General features: G+C 42.4%; 1 protein-coding gene and 1 long non-coding RNA gene across 5 annotated transcripts in view; one reads left to right on the forward strand and one right to left on the reverse strand.

The window, feature by feature from the left end:
• RNF19A (ring finger protein 19A, RBR E3 ubiquitin protein ligase) overlaps positions 1-10,778 on the reverse strand; it is a 58,825-nt gene extending 48,047 nt beyond the window's left edge. Inside the window, exons 1-4 of one of the 3 annotated variants that reach the window (XM_067290364.1) lie at positions 10,696-10,776; positions 8,477-8,535; positions 8,220-8,374; positions 7,749-7,905 (exon numbers count right to left, since the gene is read on the reverse strand). The gene's annotated coding sequence lies outside the window, so the exon portion shown is untranslated. Of the gene's footprint in view, positions 1-7,748; positions 7,906-8,219; positions 8,375-8,476; positions 8,536-10,695 lie in introns of all 3 variants that reach the window. The other 2 variants (XM_067290366.1, XM_067290367.1) reach the window with 2 other exon arrangements.
• Positions 10,695-18,654, forward strand: LOC136991254 (uncharacterized). Of its 2 annotated transcripts, none has more exons than XR_010883277.1 (2): positions 10,695-10,777; positions 17,531-18,654. It is a non-coding gene; the product is annotated as an uncharacterized lncRNA (long non-coding RNA). The 2 variants fall into 2 exon arrangements; XR_010883276.1 differs by having other exon boundaries at positions 10,709-10,781.
• Positions 18,655-19,655: the final 1,001 nt, after the last annotated feature.

Consider the following 19,655-nt stretch of genomic DNA (forward strand, 5'->3'; position numbering starts at 1 on the left):
GCTGCTAAAACATCTATTGAATGTGATCCAGTCTGGCATTGAACAGGATCTTTCTTTCATTTTCAGGTGCACAATATGCTGAGTTGAAGTACCAGAAAATAAAGGAAGCTGTTTTATGCTTCCCAACATCCCATTACTGGGTAACAGCGTTATAGAAGGTATTTGGACCTAATGCAGAGGGGACAGGATTAAACTCATGGAAAAGAAGGAAATAAAAAAACAGAGTAGATTAAACAAGAGTGGATATAGTCCAAACATGCATAGACAAGGTTCTGAGCAACCTGACCTAACATTAGCCCTGGCTCTGAGCATGGGGCTTGGACAAGATGCCCTCCAAACATCCCTCTCAACTTGAATCATGCTGCAATTTTAACGGTGGAAGTGGTGGCTGCCAGGAGTGCAAACAGAGTTAGCACTGAACAGGGCTAGGATGACTCAACTGAGACTCTAAAGAGCGCCAGAGAGAAAAAAATACAAGAACAACGAGGATCACAGAGTGATGAGACTGACAGGAGTTGTTCAGGGAAAGAATCTGGAAACCCGTAGCACAAGTACTAGAAACAACAAATCTCATGAAAATCCCAGTGAAGCAGGAGAACTGACTGGCTGGTCTCAAACACTAGACGAAAATGAGCTAACAAGCACAGGGTGAAAATAATGTAAGGAGACACTACGAAGTAGTAGAACTGGGCAAGCTGGGAGAGGGAGCATCTCTGAATGGCAGGAAAGACGGACAGAGATCAAATCAGGAACTCAAAAGGCTAAGAATTTAGATTGGCTGGAGTATCTTCCTAACACAAATCATAACCAACTAAATGGGATAAGAATTGCATAAAGTAGTGTAGGTAGGCAGAAAGTAAAAGGTGTATTGCCAGGGGGTGGGGGGAGGCAATGAAAGTCTTGGACAGTCAGAACATGCATTTCTCTAGGCCTTGTCCTCCACAGTCTGCAGATATCCGCAAAACCCTTTGCGCAAGCACATAGATCATACTATCTAGGGCTGATCCTTATAAAGCATGACAGAGTATTATTAGATACTACTAGCTCAAATAGCAGAGGTCTGCCTAGTGAGTAGGTTCCAGACCTGTTTTGATTGCAATTATTATTTTTAACAACTAGGAAACAGCACCCAAACTACATTAAAATAACTTCATCAAGTAAACAGAATTAAGACCTGGAGTTTGGAAATGAGAGCTGAAGTATGCTATGACAGCTTAATTGCATGGCCATTATCCCTTTTCCCCTTGCAGAATCCTTGCCAGATTCACACTTACCAGGTTACTATTCAGTATTTTGGGTTTTTTCTCTCATTTGTCTATCTTAAAAAAGAAAGAAAAAAGAGCACACTACGGAATATAATTCTACATTGAAAGCAGGAATTGATTTCCTCATACAACTTTGTAGAACACTGATCGTGTTAGAGTAATATTGCTAAAACAGTCAAATACCGTATTCATCACAGTGAAGTAAAATGCTTATTAAGCCTATTAATAGATATGATATTAAAGTATATGATTAAGGATGGAACTACTTATCAAACTCAGGTGCCTGACCTGATACACATAAGAACTTAATTTCTTTCTGACTATGTTATACAGCAAATTACATGTTCAAAGACAAGCTTCCACTGACTTCAGGCCTGGTTGTGCCTGCTCACTGCTTTTGTAAGTCAGTTCCTACAGTATCAAGTGGATACACAAAAAACCTCAAGACATACCACTGACGTTAACCTATGAAAAGTTTTAGTTAGCTTCCCAAACATAACATATCAACCGTAAAGCAGAAAAAGGATAGAATACAGTATATACACTCAGGATTTAGATGCCTTCACCAAGCAAGAATAAAATCCTTTCAGTCTTCTGCTTTATTTGCATTACATCTCCGAACTTTTGTATAGGAAACAATTGTCCTAGAGATAAAGCTTTATTACTGCCCAATCTAGACCAACTCCCCAATGGAAAGGGCAAAACAGTTCTGAAGAAAGCTTCTCTGAGGAAGAAAAAAGAACTACAGTTGTATTAAGGACTGTATTTTAATATAGGCACAAAAGGTAATCAAACTATGGTTGCTTCTTCAACCTTAATTCTGACATTTCCTAACATTTGAGGATTTGACCTGAAAGCCTTAAACGTCAATAAACTGCATGCAATGTCAGACTTGATTTCACGTTATTGTTATGAGTAACACTTCAGAAGAAGAGTGCAGACAGAGGTCAACTAATTGTTGCAGAAGCCATGCACACCTATTTCTAGTGCACTCATTAGCATGGTATCTGAGCAACAGCAAAGTTAGATTAAGCTACCAGCATCCTGAAGGCATTTTCCTTGTTCTCATGCCAGAAAATAAGACTGAATTCCTGCATTCTACACACTACTAAAAGCCGAGCCATTCTTCACCTACAAAACCCACAGTTTTACAGAGTGTACATTAGAGAAGTTAAAGTCACTGCAAATATAAAGTTCTAACTTTAGACAATACTTGCTCAAAGCCATACTTCAACTAACTAGTTTGACTCGAGAGTCATACAACAACAAATGTAAATCAGATATCCCCCATCTTTGAAGGAAACCAAGTCACCAAAACAAGGTTTTGTCTGCATCACCGGATATTCCAAAACCACCCATATTCAGTCACAACCTTGTCTCCAGTAGTACCATACAACCAAAGCGTACATTTCAGAAGGGTTCAACTTTAATTGTGAGTAGTTCTAACTTGAAAAGGACTTCTCTTTACAGAGAGCTTCATACCTACATCACTTTGTTAGAGACAAAAGCATCCCCTATTGACACTTTCCATAAGATGTTGTATTTTGTTTACTATATTGCCAACCAGAAGCTCCCTTCTTTCATAGTTCTGAGTGGCTCCCTCACTGAATGATTTTTAGCACAATGAAACCATTCTTCTGTCTACTCTTAGAGGTGTATTCCCAGGCATTTCAGGAGGAACACCACCGTATCAAAATGCATGTTCCTTTATTATATCTACTTTTAACTACCAGAGATGAACAAAAACAAAGAGGACCTGTCCCATAAATGCTGCGTATTGTGGCTTCACATTAATTGTGCATATGCCATTTTCTCTAGAATGGCTTTAAAGGCATACAGTACAAAGGTCCTCACAGTTTGCGGGAGATGATTTAAGTTGAAGTTGTGGCTTAGAAATCATATGTTACCCTTAAAACAGAAAGGCAATATTATATGACCTTTCAGTTAACAAAAAAACATATGGATTAACTATACAGCCCTAAAAAGACACAGCAGCATATCACATCTCCAAAACAAAACAGAGAGAGAAAAAAAAAAAAGAATGGCAAGAATACTATTTCACTGTCTTCATATTTTATTCAAATGACACTTCTTGGTCTAGATCCAGCCATGATATTATGTTGATTAGGGCAAAGTGTAGGAGGTGGGAAGAAACTGTTTTATCACTGCTTACTCTGTTTTAGGGAAAAGGCTGCAACACTGCTGGGCAGGGCAAAACAGGATGCTTCTGTTTCTTAACTAATTCCCCCAGTAAACACCACCTCCTTTGCAAATCCTCAGTTCAACAACATAAGATAAACTTCTCTGACACATCACACACATTATCCACTAACTAAATTAATACTGAAAACAAGGGAGCTTGTTGTTCCTTTCCCAAACAGGCAGGCAGCATGTAATCCCAATAATCCAAATTCTTGCAAGGCAGGATCTTTTTCTTTTTCATCCTTTGTTCTCTTTTCATTAGTTTGTTACTCCATTACCTAATTTACCTTGGAATCATCCTTTAATTGTTAATAGTGGAAAGACTCTGGATTCATCTGCTGAGCTTACAAGGCTCTCTTCTATTCTTACCCTGGCTGAATTTCTGCCCAGTGTCAGATCACAGAAGGCAAAGTCTACTTTTCTGCAACTACCTGCCACCACCACAGACAAAGTCTGAACAAGAGTTTGCTGCCACATAACGGGGAAAAAAAGCCAACAGCAAATAGGAACAGTAAGGGGAAGAAAGAAAGGGAAAAAGATTAACAAGTTGGGTAGGAAATACATTTGATCACTAGATACAAAAATCCCTCAGCCCAAATGGAGATGGTTTAAGACAGAAGCATTTTGAAATTATGGAAAATAACAAGCACAGCAGTGCTGCACTCTTCTCTGTGCTGTCCCACAGCTAAACCTGTGTTGGCTGGGGAACCTTATGTGCCAGGCAGGCAACAGCCTGCCTTCACAGCCTACGAAGGCTGCAGATCCCTTTGCTTAAAAAGGACCTAGAAGTTTGATATCCCCATCCCTGGCCCTGAGTAAAAGAGCTCCTGGTCTCCCATGAAGACATATTTAGCAGTGTCATATAAAGGAAAGACCGACTTTTATTTTTTATTTTATTTTTTTAAAGATATGAAGTCAAACAAAAAGCAAGTATTAGATATAGCTTTACAGGTAAAATGAAACCGAGAAGGAGACTACTCTTCATCAGAAACTGAAGCAAGGGTTTCAACTCTGCAAAAAATAAGTAAGTTTAAAGACTATATTCTGTTAATATTTGATTTACGGTAAAGGAATACAAAGTCAGAGCACCTTCACTGGGACATATGGTGAAGAAATCTTTGTGATAAAAATTATTTTTCTAGTACACATAGATCAAAAGACAGTTTTTAATTTTGAACAGACTGTGTCACACAGCCACTTTTTTTCCACATTAATCAGCACATTAGATTGCTCAGTTTCTTAGTCGGCTTTATTCTTCAATTCCCTTGCCAACTGCGTGGTATAAATACAATCATTATCTATTCCCAGTCAAATGTTCTTCCATTATATGATTGAGGGACAGCTCTCTTCCCTACACAAAGGATTTTGATAGGAAGGAGAGAACCCAAACAGTACATTTTAACAACCATCCTCAGTCCGTATCTTCACTTATTACACAGAATTATCTTACAGATACTCAGTTACCGCTTCCGTAAAACATTCACTGTCAAGGTACAATTAGATTCTGATACAAAGAGCTGCAACACTGAATCTGGGTTGAGCACATGGCAACCAATTTCTCAGGTCCTAAGAAACACAAATCACTTGGAGAAAAAGTAGTCTTCAACAATCTGATTTAGACAGAGTAAAAGTCTTCCATTTCCTAAAAAAGGGTTTAAATGTTTCTTCCTGAGAATGAATTTTGAATGATGATATTGCAGATCTGCCAAAATATCCCTCCCCTTATCCAGTTCAAGTTCTGTACACTATGAATTTTCAGCAAAGGAATTGCATGAATGACAAATTTAGGCATGGTACCACCAATACTCTTATTCTTCAGAATGCAACCATTATTAATCATTATGGTGCTAAGAAAGATTTTATTTGTCTGCAAAATCTAAGAGCAGACAGATAAATTAAAGTTATTATACATATAAACAAGGTGCAGCAACAATAGTGCTGTGGTGTTCACATATCAAATAAGCTACCCATACAGCACTGTGAAATCACTGTGAAATCCCCATGACTCAGCTAAAATCTTTAGTCCAGGACTTTCCACCTGAATTCCGCAGCATTCAGTAGATCCCTCTGAGGTCCTGGACCACTTTGCACTCCTTACAAACCATTTCCTGCAAACATATATGGTAAATTTGTTCCACCAGAAATCGCACACAGTGCACTAAGCAGTATAGTATAGGAACTGTCTTACATTTCCAGCATGCTGGACAATTTAGTTTTATGGAAATTATCTGATCATTAGCTGAGAAACTTAAAGTCGATACTCCTATTTATTGAGATTATGTAGCATCAATGACTCACAGTGAGAACAAAGCAACAAGATGCTTATTTCAAACAGTTTCTCCAGAGTAAGGTCTCTTGCTGAAGCTGCTCTTCAAGCAATAAACAGAACAATTGAAGGGCACAGCCGGGGGCTCCAGTTTGGAATAAGAGCTCTAATCTGCCTTAAGGGAGCAGCTAAAGGGCCTATGGAAAAGTGTTTAACAGTAATTTATCCCAACTATAAATGGCAACAGAACAGAATTGACAGAGTCCCACAATGACAGATTGTACTGAACAATAACAGGATACTTGCATTAACAGAGTTGTGCTCTACTTAGGAAGCAAAAAAGCAAGTAACTATACCAAACTGAATTGCTACAAACATTTATTTCTGCAAGGTGCCCTTCAAACATCTTGCTGAAGACATCATTAGGGGATATGCTGGCCTCTGAAGAGAGGAAGTTTTAATGCCTGAGGAAACACCTGTGTATATGCAATTTTTAATTAAGCTCATTTCATTAGATCTCTGTGCTAAGTTGCTTTAAGTTAAAGCAACTCTTATATCAGCTTTCTAGCCTGGTGTGATATCTAGATGTAAAGTGAACCTGTTGCAACTCGCCCTTCAGAAAAAAAACACTCTTCTAAAGCTATTTTCATCTTGCAAAAGGCAATTACAGTTGCAGTGTTCTGGCTACCTGCCCAGCAAGATACTACTAGTCATCCAACAGGTGACTGAGTTGAATCTACAGTTGATATATTTAAGAGTAGAAAAGCCTACTGTAGCCTTTCCTTCGAAAGTAAGTAATGGAAGCACTCCTATTTCTTCTTATTCCATAGATAAACCTAATGGTGAGGTCAAATCTTCTCTTAGAAGTGTGCCACAACTTCCATCAAAGTCAAGTAAAAGAATGAGTCAAGGCCCTCCTCACTTGCCTTAATGAGGAAAGACTTAACAGTGAAATCACAAAGGACATCTTACAGCTCGGCTGTAGGGGTCTTCTTGCTTCTCTGAATTCTAGCTGATCCTCTGATATTCTACCACATTATGTCTTTCAAGAACTCAAAGACTATTCCTAAGTGGTATAGGCCATGCACACAACAAAAAAACTTGCAGTTGAAGCTTGTAATACGTTAGTTACATAAAACATCTACAGTTCTCTATAGATATCTTCCATTCCTCATTTTGGATCCTTCAGCCAGCATGAGAGTGTGCTACACTAATAGAAGAAAAGGAAAAGAAGAGCAAAGCCTGCCAAGAAAGGACCAGCAATCAAAATCAAGTTGCTACAGTGCCTGAGAATTGCCAGAAATGCACATGAAACAACTAGAGACCACTGAAAAAGACTATACCTTCTTATGACTCAGATGAGCAAAGACTCTTCCATTGATCTCATCAACTAAAAAATATCCTTACAAGAAAATCTGGGATGCTAAGGTGAATGTTAATTTACAGAATTTTGGACTAAATCTGTGAATCCCTAAATATCAGCAAGCGATCAAAGATCTTGCATAATAACTTACCACAAAATTTTTAAAAAGAAGATAAAAGTGCCAAAGTGCCTTTTGAAGTAACCTCTAAGTGAAAACTTAAGAAGACTGAAATTCTACTCTGAACAGCAAAAAACATAGGGAAGAATTGAGGGGAAATTTTTAGTTTATTTGGACTTTTTTCTAGTTAGAGCACAGCATATCTGAGTTCTGATCTATATATAACACAAAAAGGTTCTGACTTTTCCTTAAAAATCATTTCATTACAGATTTTAAAACTACATTATTAAAAATGAACTATAATTAGACTAAATCATAGTCAAAATTTCTCGTTCAGAGAATCAAAAATAGAAGGAATTCCCCTCTTGACAAAAATTAGGAACATTATTAAAAAAAAACAACTAACTATTTTCTAGGTACAGACACAGCCTCTTCCATAGTCTTGCTACAGCAAAAGAAAACAGACATTGCTGAAATTCAAGTCCAACATTATTAAAAATAACCAAATTTCAAAGGCTCAAAGTAACTTTTTACCTTCTTGGTGGAAATCTACCTCCATGTGCAATTCAGATGCATTTAGCAATATAATATCCAACATCATTCTTAGTATCTTGAAGTGTGTATACGCACTGATTCATTCAGCTACACATCTTCCATCAGTTAACAGAGAAGGGACAACGGAAACTTAGAGCTAAGACAAATGCAAAAAGAGAAAAATTGAAATTAACTTCCTCGTGGATAAGCCAGTGTTAGCATGAACATTTATACTACTACTGCAAAGAGTGTTCGCTGATGCTGAGAAAGAATCAGAGTGACTTGCAGCTCAGCTATAAATCAGACATCAGATCAAGTAGAGTGGCAACTAAATCGTGTATCCATTAACTTGTTTTAGTCAGATATTAAAATTTATTCTACTAGGCTGGTATGTGGCGTTTAAAACACAATTCAGAAAATAAATCACAAAGCTAATTATGGATGTTCAACTGTGGGCCAGAGTAAACTGACCCCATAATAGAGACCATGACCTTGGCTAAAGGCCATCAGAGGACAGCGGTGCAGAACAGTGTAGTTGCACTTCAGAGTTCAAAGACCCTTCTTAGCACTTTCAAAACAGGATTCAGAAGTTCTGTGAAAAGATTTAGGCCTCCTACTTTGTTTGCCTGAAAGGGAAAAAAAATACCTTTGTGAGGGACACTTTAGTGAGGAGCAAAAAATCCCAAGCAAACTGAAAAGAAAAAAAAAAGACTGGAAAAATCACCTACCCATTGAACAAATTTAGAGGGACAGATAACATTACAGCTCCTGAAGTTTGTTCTTGTCACTGGGAGTAGCAACAAAATGTTGTTCATGAATAAGAAAGCTTAGGCACATTTTCCATCACAAAAGGCTTTATGCAGCTACCACAAGAACTCAAGGATTTGTGTTCTTTCATAAACTGATAATAATCACATAAAGCAAGTCTTCCTAATGCACACATTACTGTTATCTGGGAATACCATGGCTAAGGGAGTTTTAATGATTCATTTACTAATACAGAGATTAGGATTTGTACACATTATGAAGGTAAACAAATACATCTGTCAAGTATCTTCCTTCTTCCTGAACCTTTGCTAGCATAACTAATCGAAATCTGATGACTGCTCTAGATAAGAAACCTACCATTTGGCTAGTAGATTTTGGAGAGGGTGAGAGAAGAAAACTACATCTACACAGATTTTTGACTCCCTCCTTTAGAATTAATGATCTGATGTCCTCAGCCTCAAAAATAGCTGACAACATGAAGAAAACAGGTAGAATTCAGAATTTAGTTCACTTAAGAGATGACCAATAAACATTTTATCCAACAAGAACTTTATAAAGCAAAATTGAAACTGGCATAGTTCAATAAAAATGCATATGGGAAAGAGGTCTCATGTAAGCCTTTTTACTGAACTTGTTTTTAAGAGTAGCATTATTGCCATTATGCAAAAGAAAGTGAAATTTTCATTTCCTGGTCCAAAAAGGCCTAATTCACATTCAATTAAAGAAGTGTTTTCTCAGCTTTTGTGAACAGTTTTAAGAATGAACATTTAAGTGTTTACAGTTAAATAATGGTAAAATTTCAGGCAGTTGTTAAATGATACTAGACGGCCACTGTTTTTATACATGCAAGTGAATTCTGGTAACCGGGCAATTGGGAACCTCCACTTCGGTTCCATCTGAATACGAAACTGAAAACAATCTTTTCCTATGGGCACGGTACAAAGCATTTCATCAAATTCTGAAATACTGTCTGGCTGACAAAAAAGGATATTTTTTTTTAACCTAGAAGTTGAAATTAAGATTGATGAAAATAGTTATTTTAAAATAAACAAATTTATGAATAATCGACCGAATTAAATGCTGCAAGATCCCTTTCCTGAACTGCTCTCTGCCTTTTCAAAATAATGCTGTCCTTGATGACAATTGAGATAAAGCGCCGATCAGTACCAATGACAACTACAGTATTTTAACAGAAACAAGATCTGTTGTGCTTCTCACAGGGAAACACAGGCACATTTGCAGTAAGAGTCCACACAAAGGCATGAAGGCTTCAAATTTTGATTTCTCTGCTTGGCAGTAACTGCATCTTACCACAGTCCCCTTGGCACAGCCCCATTTTTTTTTTTGTGACAGAGCCCCAGAGCGGGAGGGGGAAGGCAGAAGGCCACCTCCCCTTCGCCGACCACCTCTTCAGCTCCTTCGCTTCACACGCGCGCTGGTTGTGAAAAGTGCTTGTTGCCCCTCTTCTCGCTGCCCCGCGCGCGCCGGGCGGGCGGGCAGCTCCCGGCTCCGCGGCGGGACCCGCGCAGCGAAAACGCCGCCGCCTGCCCCGCCGCCACCCGCGCAGCTGAGACACGCTGGAGGGAAGCGGCGAGAATCTCCCCGGGCACCTGAAACCCCTCCGCGCTCCCGGCCGCCTCCGAGTCGCTAAGGCCGGGCTGAGGGCGAGAGCTGCTCCCGGGGGCGGCGCGCGGACCTCCCCGTCCCCCCCCCGCGGCAGCACCTCCGCGCACACGCCGCGAGGCGAAGCGAAACCGAGCCCGGCGGCCGCCCCGCCGCGGCGGGGGCTGAGCCGGCCCGGGCCCCGCTGCGCCGCGCTCCGCCGCCACGGGCCGCGGCGGGACAGGCCCCCGCCCGCCCGAGGGGGCCGAGGGGAGACAATGGACACGATGACTTCACCCGCCAGCAATGCGAGGAGCAGCGGCCGCCGCCTCCCGCCGCCCCGGCCCCCGCGACGCCCCGGCCGCTGTCCCGGCCGCGGCGCGGGACCCGCCCGGGCCCGCTCCCGCCCGGGCTCGGGCCCCCGCCCAGAGGCGGCCCCGGCGCGCGGGCTCCGCTCCGCTCCGCGCGGCTCCGCTCCACCCCCCGCCACACTCGGGGCGGCGGCTGCCGGCCCCCGCCGGATGCCGCCGGCGGGACCCCCCGCGCCCGCTCCCCGCCGCGGGCCCCTCCCCGGTACCTGCGAGTCGGCGGGAGGAAGCGGCCCCGCTCCGCCCGCCCGGGCCCGGCCCCGGCCCCACGCAGGAAACGGCTCTGCGAGTGTGTGTGAGAGCGAGCGAGCGCCAGGGGCGGGGGGGCGGCGCGGCCGGGGCCGGGGCGGGCCGAGCCGAGCCCAGCTGCGCGGCGGCGCGGGGCCGCGCCGGGCTGGGCCGGGGCGCGCGGAAGGCGGCGCCCGCCGGGTGGTTTCCGCGACGCGCTGAGCTCACGCGCACGGCGCCGCCCGCCCCTCCCCCTCCTGGCCGCCGCCCCGCGGCCGTTGAGAAGGGGCGGGGCGGGGCGGCCTCGCCGCGCAACAGTCGGCGCCTGCCGCCGTCCCCCCTCCCGCCGGCCGGAGGGAGCCTGGGGCGGCCTCCATTTCGCGGGGCTGCGGGAGGTGCTGGCGGGCGGGCGGGCGCGGGGCCCGCGGCGCCGCCGAGGGCGGTGGTTTCGCGAGCTGCGGCGCGCGTCGCCGGGGCCGGGCTGGGGCGCGGGGAGCGGGCGGCTGCGGGTCGGCGGGGCCGCGCAGCTGAACGCTGATTCACCCGCGGCGATGGGGAAGCGCCGGTGTCATGCTGCGAAGCACAGACGCTGCTTCTTTTCAGCCCCCCCCCCCCGCCATTTAAAAGCTAACCTGTTCCCGGATTTGTCTGGGGAAAATCCCACCTTTTCTCTCATTGCATGATCCTGCTCTCTCTTTGCTTAACTGTAGTCAACTTTTCTGGCTTCCCGGACGCCAGTATTCAACAGCAAAAATAATCACCTGCCTCTTTTTACGCTCTGTAGCTTGCCTGTCCTGTGAAATAAGTTGCGAAAATCAAAATTAACAGGACTCCCTATGTCTGCAACCATATCTTCTCCTTAACTCTCTGTGCCCTCGCACACTGTCCTCACTTTTGTTGACTTCCACTTCTGGGCTGACTCCAAATCCCTGTCTTCTACTCTATCTAAAAAATTATTTGCATATATCAATATTACCTTGGTTTAAATCCTGTCCTGTTTTTTCTTTCTCAAGTCAGTTACTCCTGCTTTCTAGTGTTATCTCTGATTTCTCCAGAAGTGGAATTTATCCTGCTACTTACAGATGAATAGCAGTGCTTCCATTAAGCTGGTATGAAATCCTGAAAGCTTGCTCTGGAAATAATTACTGCTTACCCAACCTGCATTTAACATGTGCAGATATTTTAAATGAATAAAATGTACCATGCTTGTCCTGTGGAATTTACAATGTTCAGTGTGGTAAAGGCTTACACATTCACTTAATTTTATTTAAGTGCATAGTTCCATTTAAGTCTATAGGACTATTTGCAGGACAAAATTAAGTGTGGATGTAAGTCTTTCCATAGTGAGATACTTAATCTGAAATGTCAGAGTGGGCAATTACAACAAAGAGGGAGGGGAAGTGGAAAATGAGGGTAACTGCAGTAAGATTACCCTGGAGTTTTGGTGTGTTGTATACAAATCACGGCAGTTCCTTCTTTGCTTGTTAAACCTAGTAGCTAGGTGAGTTACTTAGGCTCCAGTACTACAAACACTTATGTATGCAAGTCACTTAATGCGTGTAAGTAGTCCCATTGTATTCAGTTGGATAAGGTATGCAGAAAAATATTATACATAACTTTGCAGGATGGAGTCTTGCATACTTTTTTATGTATGAAATTTGGTGTAGAGAAATAGAGAAGTGAAGTTCGTAAAATGAGGGGAGAGAAAGGAAAGGCAAGGGTGGAGATGAATGAGGGAAAGAAAAGGAAGAGGGGAATAGGAAGATTAGGATAATGGATGCCTATCGTATGATAAAATAGATGAACAAAGAATGACTAGAATTAGACAAGAATGGGAACAGCAGACGTTTTTAGTAACTTAAATGTGCAACTGCCAATTACAATAAAACAAACAGCGACAACAAAAGCAAAGCAATGCTGTAATGTATTGGTTTTCTAATTGCCCAGAGGAATTCAGCAAATCAGTAAAAATATTCTGAAGTCTCTTGGGTAGTGCTGGAGAAGAGGAGGGGCACGGAGTCCAGGTGTTTTAAAATTCTGGATAGTCACTGTGGCGTCAGATGGCTTCTCCTTGAATCTGATGAGGGACAAAATAGAAACCTCCAGCCAGCAACTCCCCTGAGAGACATGCAGCGGAGAGCCTGCAGCTAAGTAGGTGCCTTTTGACAAAAGCATTCAAAATAGTCAATTAGCAAAACACTGAAAGCACAGTGAGGAAAGAGAATCTTTTCTGCACAAGCGGTACACAAAAACTCATAGAGGCTTGTTGTGATTTGTAGGGAGGATATGTTTGCTTGCTTGCATGTTTTTTATTATAGAACAAGATGACAAAGAGGTATTAAGAAAAAGTAGGGGCTGTCCAAACACTTTAATAGAGAGGAAATATATCATGCACACTGCATTTCATGAAGCACACAAGATTTATGAAAACAAACAAGCCTGCCTTTCCACAACGCTTTCTGGAGAACATCTGGGATTGAAACACTCTGTCTAGATAGTTGTTTTTTTAATTCAGCTGCTGGCAGAAAAGTACAAAGTGGTTTATCAGAATACAAAAGTACTACACTCAGAATGAAACATCTGGTATGTTCTAAAAAGGCCTAAGTGTACAGAACACTGTCAGGCATGGAAAGGCAAAAAATCTTACCAGTGTGAAGAGAGGAGGTAAGCAGGGAGGAGTGAGAGGTGAAAGTGCTTTTTCTCCCAGTGGCAGGGAATGGAGAAAGGATGTGACATGGATAACCTTCTCTTGATTTAGACTATCCTTCACGTAATCTATGCTTGCATGGACTTCTGGTCTCAGTATAGTTTCAGTATTTTCTTATGAAACAGTGCTATCTCATATAAAAGGGTACTGTGAAATCCAGTCCCTTGGCCCCAAATTTTATGTGTTTATGTTCTTTTCTCTACATTTATGTTGGAAGAGCGTGAAATTTGATCGGTAAATGTTTCCATCTCTCTGATCCTACATCTGAGTCTCTCTCTGAAATCTTTTTTTGCATATTCAGCCATCAACTTAAAATCGCCAAAACCAAACTCTATTTCTAAAAACCATTCCATAGTTCCTGCAGCCTCTGCTGTCACCTGGTCTCCAGTCCCTCATTTTTTAGGGGGAAAGAGACATCCTCAACCTCTTTTGATTTGTGTCACTGACCTTTCTCTCACCTTGTTCTGAAGAGCACCACTTGTTTCAGGATTCACCACTTTCCTACATTCTCCAGCTCCTCTCTCCTGCCAAAGACTTTTTTTTCTGGAGAGTTTCTTTTAACACCCCTCATTTTACTAATCCAGCTTACAGTGTTGCCCCACAAAAAGCTGCATTAGCACAAAAATCATAACAGAAAATTGATGTGGCCACAGGAACAGGTGACTAGGGTAAGGCATAGAACTATGTAGATCAATTTTGCTATTTGAGAAAATGTAATGTGGAAATGCATTTTGACTTGCACCTGAGGAAAAAAAGGATAAAAGCCTTTGATGGACTAAAATATCTATAATATCCACTGATAGCAAAACATCTCTTTAGACCAGGCATAAATACTTTCAGTAAGGTATATGCATGAAGAAATAGACAATACTAATAAATATCAGTATATAACTGAGAAACATATTCCATATTAGTAAGCTGAGATACAAATTACACAGAAACAAGAATAGGTGTTGAATTCTCTCAGGTTTCTGTTTCCCCTTCTTCCCTTTTCCCCAAATCATTTGCCATTAGCTAATTGTCATCATCAATTGCATTGAGTGCAGTAGATTAAAAAATGTATACCGTGGAAGAAATCCAGATTAGGATTTTATGAAAAGGCAAAATGACCTTGAAGCTAAAATGAAAGGATATTTAAGTACTGGGGCACCATGATGACAAGCACATTTTAAAAGCCTGGAAAGATGGATTAGTGTCAAATAGAACTAGATGAGGTAGATACAACCCCTCTCAATGATCCAAGTTAAAAAGTGGCAAGATATCAGGAAACAATGTGCAGAGCAAGAACTTCCAAATTCTCAGCATGTCATTAAACATTAACGATGAAGACTTCCATAGCCATATCAAACATCTCAGATATCTTAGAGTTACATCATTTGATTTAATCAGTATTCAAAAATGAAACCATGTTTCTGCAGTAGTCAATAAAGAAAAAGCAAGGGTGGAAAATTTAAGATACCTAGAGCTACAGGCCCCAGAACTTTCCTGCCCCAAGACAGAAAATCCGTTTAAAACAATTAAATATTCTGCACACATGCACAGCTGTTCTCCTCTGCACACACAGGTCACTGCCAGGGTGGTGGCTTTACCGCGAGTATTGCGATTGTGGCCGTGCCTGTTCTCCTGCCAACAACATCTCTGGCAAGTTTGCTTTTTACTGTGATTACTCTCAGCGTGACCCTCCCGAAGCAGGAATTGTGGCATTTGTCCCTTGCCCAGGAGTCTCCTTCACCAGCCTGGCAGGAAGCAGGCCTTGCAGACTGCACCAGAGTGAGGTGGGAACCCCTTGATCCCTCGCATGAAGCTGACTCCAGATGCAGGCTAGTAGCAGAGCAAAGTGCCATGGTCAGGAGGGCACAGCTCCACCAGTCTCTCTAGTCGTTCCCAGGACTTCAAGCCCCTTTTGAGATAGTTGTTGTATAGAGAGAGGTCAGTGACTGAAATATCCTGAGATTCCCCAGGAAAGGTACGTAGGTAAAGTTTGGGCAGAGAGCTCTAACTTTGACTGATTGTGGGCAGCACACCGGGACGTGCCTGGTTTTGGCCATGATGTAACATAACTGGAAAACAACTGCTGGTCTCAAATGCTCTTTCCTCCCACAAGCCAGGGTAGTATCTGAAGCAGCCAAAGGTTTTCAACCCAAGCACTGTTCAGACCAGGCTACGGAGAAAGAGAAATATCAAGGAAGACCATTAATGTAATGCCTCAAACCTCAGATAGAGATCAGCTGCTTCCCTTCCTCCTTTCTATTCAAGCTGATAGTGCATCCCTTTCCTTCATCTTGCAGTCTAAGCTGGTGCTCACAGAAATGTGCAACATGCAGATGTGTCTCTTGGGCTCAGACCTGGCCCTTGATGCCTCTCCCGGATACTTGGTCACTTAGCTCATGTACTACTTGCTTTGGAGAACTTCTCCAAGCAATGCTGCCAGGATACAGTCTGCAAAGGTTGAGCTGAGCCTCTGTGTCCATACACAAGGTTGCAAAGCCTACCCTGTAGGCGCAGGTATCTTCAGGAGCCATGTTTCAGTGGGGACCTGAAGGACAACAACATCATGGTAGAGTAGTGGCAGCAGAGCTACCTCCAGGAGTATTACCATCACCTGCAGACCCAACCTTGCTGGGAATCCCTCTTTCTTCATGTGCAAGGAAGGAAGCTGAACTGGCAGATGATCCATGAAGTGTGTGGCTTGAGACTTCATGTGCAGCCCCTGGGAGCTCCAGGCCTGGAGAGAGATGGTGGGAATATGTCCCACAGACCTCCTCTTCCTAGGTCCATATCAGTCAGTGTGCACACTGAGAGGGCTTGTGAAGGGTCAGAAGACCATGGGAGCACTGTGAGAGTCCTTTTGTTCTTTTAGTTTGCCTAAAGACCAACTTACTTCATGACTATACAGGCCTTTTAAATAGCTTTTTTAAACCTGGTAGTATTTGTGTTGGAGACTGAAGTACTTCTGTGTACTTGCTATCTCCTCCCTGCATTCTTGAAGTCTTTGACAGCACAGTTTCTTGGCCTGCACAGGGATGAACCATCTCCTTTACTCAGTGAAAGAACACATAGGTTCTGGACCCATGAAAGGCAAGAAATGAATCCCACCAGGCTTATCAAGAAGGTCTGTTTTTTTTTGCTATTTATTAGCTATTTAACTATGTAGTGAGCAGAACATTCCTGGGGATATCTCAGATTGGCTGCAGCCCACAGTATCCGGGAGAGGATCAGCTGTGCATGGTTGAGAATGGGCAGTGGGTCTTTATACATAACAGCTTTCATGCTGACATCCTTCTGGATCAGCTACGGGATAATCCTCTGAGCCACGTCCTGCAGAGTCACAAACAGTTCAGTCTCTGTATTATGCTCAAAAACAGGGACTAGAAAATATACTATGCATTTTGTACATGGAGGAGTTTATATGTATTTGCACTGATGGCAAAGTGAGGAAAATGCTGTTAGGTGTCTTCTTCTCCCTGGTTTTCAACAAAGTCCCCAGGAGTGGGCCTTCCATCCAGCCTCCCTTCTGCCGTGCTACAGATGGGCTGATGATAAAGCTCTTGGACGGTGTGCCCACATGGTCTGTCCTTCTCATAAAAGAAAATTGAATTAATTTAAAATATATTTAACATATGCTTTAGGCCACAGTTGTTAATTGCTAAAGTTAAGTTTCCTGAGTTAGCCTCTTTTTTTTTTTTCCATACCAAAATTTACCTTCTGTCCCTAAGTAATCAACACAGGAATCAGTGGATTTGGCTTCTCTGAGGACTGTGCCTCCTGCTACAGACAAGGTCTGTAGGAGGTACTGTGTGTGTTGGCATTGCTCCCCCTGCCCCTTTTTTTTGTTGTTGTTGGCTTGTCTTCATAGACTTTCTTTCCCCTTGATTCCTTTCTATTTTTGCATTAGATCAGCTAAACACATGACACCTAAGACTTCACTCTTCTGCCCCCCTACTGTGCTCAATTCTGGCCAAGAAATGCAAACAGAAGTTTCCTCTCACCCAAAAGTAATGAGTCATAAAGTCTGGATGATTAGAAGGAAGGGTTAGGGTTTCACCTGCCTTTTGGGAGATCATTTTCTCCTTCAGATCCTGTTCCTAATCCTTTTATACCCATTGCAGATGCAGTCTGGCGCAAGATCTGCAGAAGTGAGTCCTCTCTGGAGACTGCAGTGCTACTCATCACTTGCTGGAAGGTGTTTCTGCACCACATTCATCCCTAAAGGACTGGAGCTCGGACTTGACACTGAAACTTGTTCCATTTTTTTTTTTTTTTGGTGTCTTATTTCGATAAAGGTTGACCACTGAGATAGTCCAGGTTTCTATCTGAAGCAACAAAAGGGCAGCCATACCGCTCTGTGAGCAGGCTCTCTGATGTTGTCAGGGGCTTTATCTGTAATGCAGGGTATGTAGATGCATCTGGGCTAGGTCTAAATGGGTTCAGCTGCCTGTGCAACCACAGAGCCCAGTGAAGAACAGGAGCTCACCAGCCTCCCCAGCTGAAAATGCTCTATGCTGCTGCAGTTTCGGTGCTAACAGTAAGCAAGTCCATTGTGATCTTAAGTTCCTAGTCTTGCTATTGCTGCTTAATTGTTCTGTCCTTCACTTCAGCTGGGAATGCTGACTGAGTTAAAACAATGCCAGGATGATGGGTTTCGATACAAAATTATTCCTCGTAACAGGAACTAGCAACACAGGTCTCCATGCAAGGATTTTTCTGCAGTGCCATGAGTGAGTGTCTTAAGCTTCAGATCACCCCGGCTTACCACTTCTGGAGCTGTCAGATCTGGGCCCCGCAGTGTAGGATCTGGCGTGATCAGTGGCTAGAATTCACACCCAGATGCTTAGCTGACGTTTACCAAAGACTGGAGCAGTTTATAATTGATAAGAAATTCACATAACTACAGGTGTGAAGAAAAGAATGAGCAAATGATACAATTTACGCTTCCACGTGTGCATGCAGTCTTCATGGCAGAACAATTCCTCTGAAGCGTCTCAGATTGCCCATTGCTAGAGACAGGCCTCACTGGAGCAATTATGTTAGTCATAATGACAGATACTCCAATGCCCTCAATTTAAATCCTTTTCATAGTGCTGAATTACAGCTTGACAGCAGAGATCTCATGACACACTCCTGTTTCTGATTCTCCACCTGCCTCGTGACAACTGTATTGCTTGGTTACATGAAAAAAACAACATCATTGCCTAACAGGAAGACAAAATGACAGTAAACTTACTTTTATGCATTCTTTGGATTCTTTGCCAACTCCCATTTGTTTTCTGTATTTTTTATTTCTTCTTCTTACAGGATTTTACATTTTTTGGGACTGCATCTTCTCATTGCTTGCAATTCCCCACTGCTCTGATGTGATCACTTTCTGGTTTGAAATTTATATCTGTTTGCTGCTAGATGTTAAAATCCAATGACATCCTTAGCATTTTATGAGAATACAATCTGCACCAGTGAAACACCTCCCTAACACCCAAAGTAAGTTTAAGGTAGTTGTCTAAGGTATGGCAGGATGCTTGCTTATTTTAGTTTTGTTGACAAAAAAAGAAAAAATCTAGGAAGTTTCCACCTTGGGAATTGAGTTCTTATTATCTGGTAACAGGAATGCATGGAGACTCTCTTTTTTACCACAGTGAGACAAAATACCTGGAGCCTGAGCACCTAGAACTAGGATAGGAAGGATGTACCACACTGTTCTGAAGACTGGAGATACTGAACATAGTTTATATTTTGACAATGAAATCACAGGTTAACATAAGTACTTTATCATATACCCAAGGTGTGCCATTTTCCCATGGCATATTGTAGCTTCGTGTCAACTGGTTGTCTATGAAGAAGTTGTATGAATCACCTTCTGGCTGTGTCTGTCTTTGTTCTTTCAGTACAGAGAAAGCACAGGTTATGAGCTTATACCATCTATATACTATATCTAAGGTTAGGTAAAATGCATTCTGCCCTCAGAATAGTCAAATATCAGAAAAGATTTCAAATGTTCCCTTCTTTCTTCCTCCAAAGCATTACTAAAAATCTAGGTAGTAATTCTTGTGGAATTATTTGGTATAATAAACATTCATACTTGAAAGCAAAGTGATGTAATTAGTCAGTGATGATAGCTTACATAGTTTAATTTACAAATAAACTCTCATCCCATTTCTAATCTTAAATGTATTTTTCAACAGCTGGACAATTTTGCTAGCCAGATCACAACAGATAGCTGGAGGAAAGTGGTGAGCGATC

The sequence above is a fragment of the Apteryx mantelli genome, chromosome 2 (genome assembly GCF_036417845.1).
Source record: "Apteryx mantelli isolate bAptMan1 chromosome 2, bAptMan1.hap1, whole genome shotgun sequence".
Lineage (NCBI taxonomy): Eukaryota > Metazoa > Chordata > Aves > Apterygiformes > Apterygidae > Apteryx > Apteryx mantelli.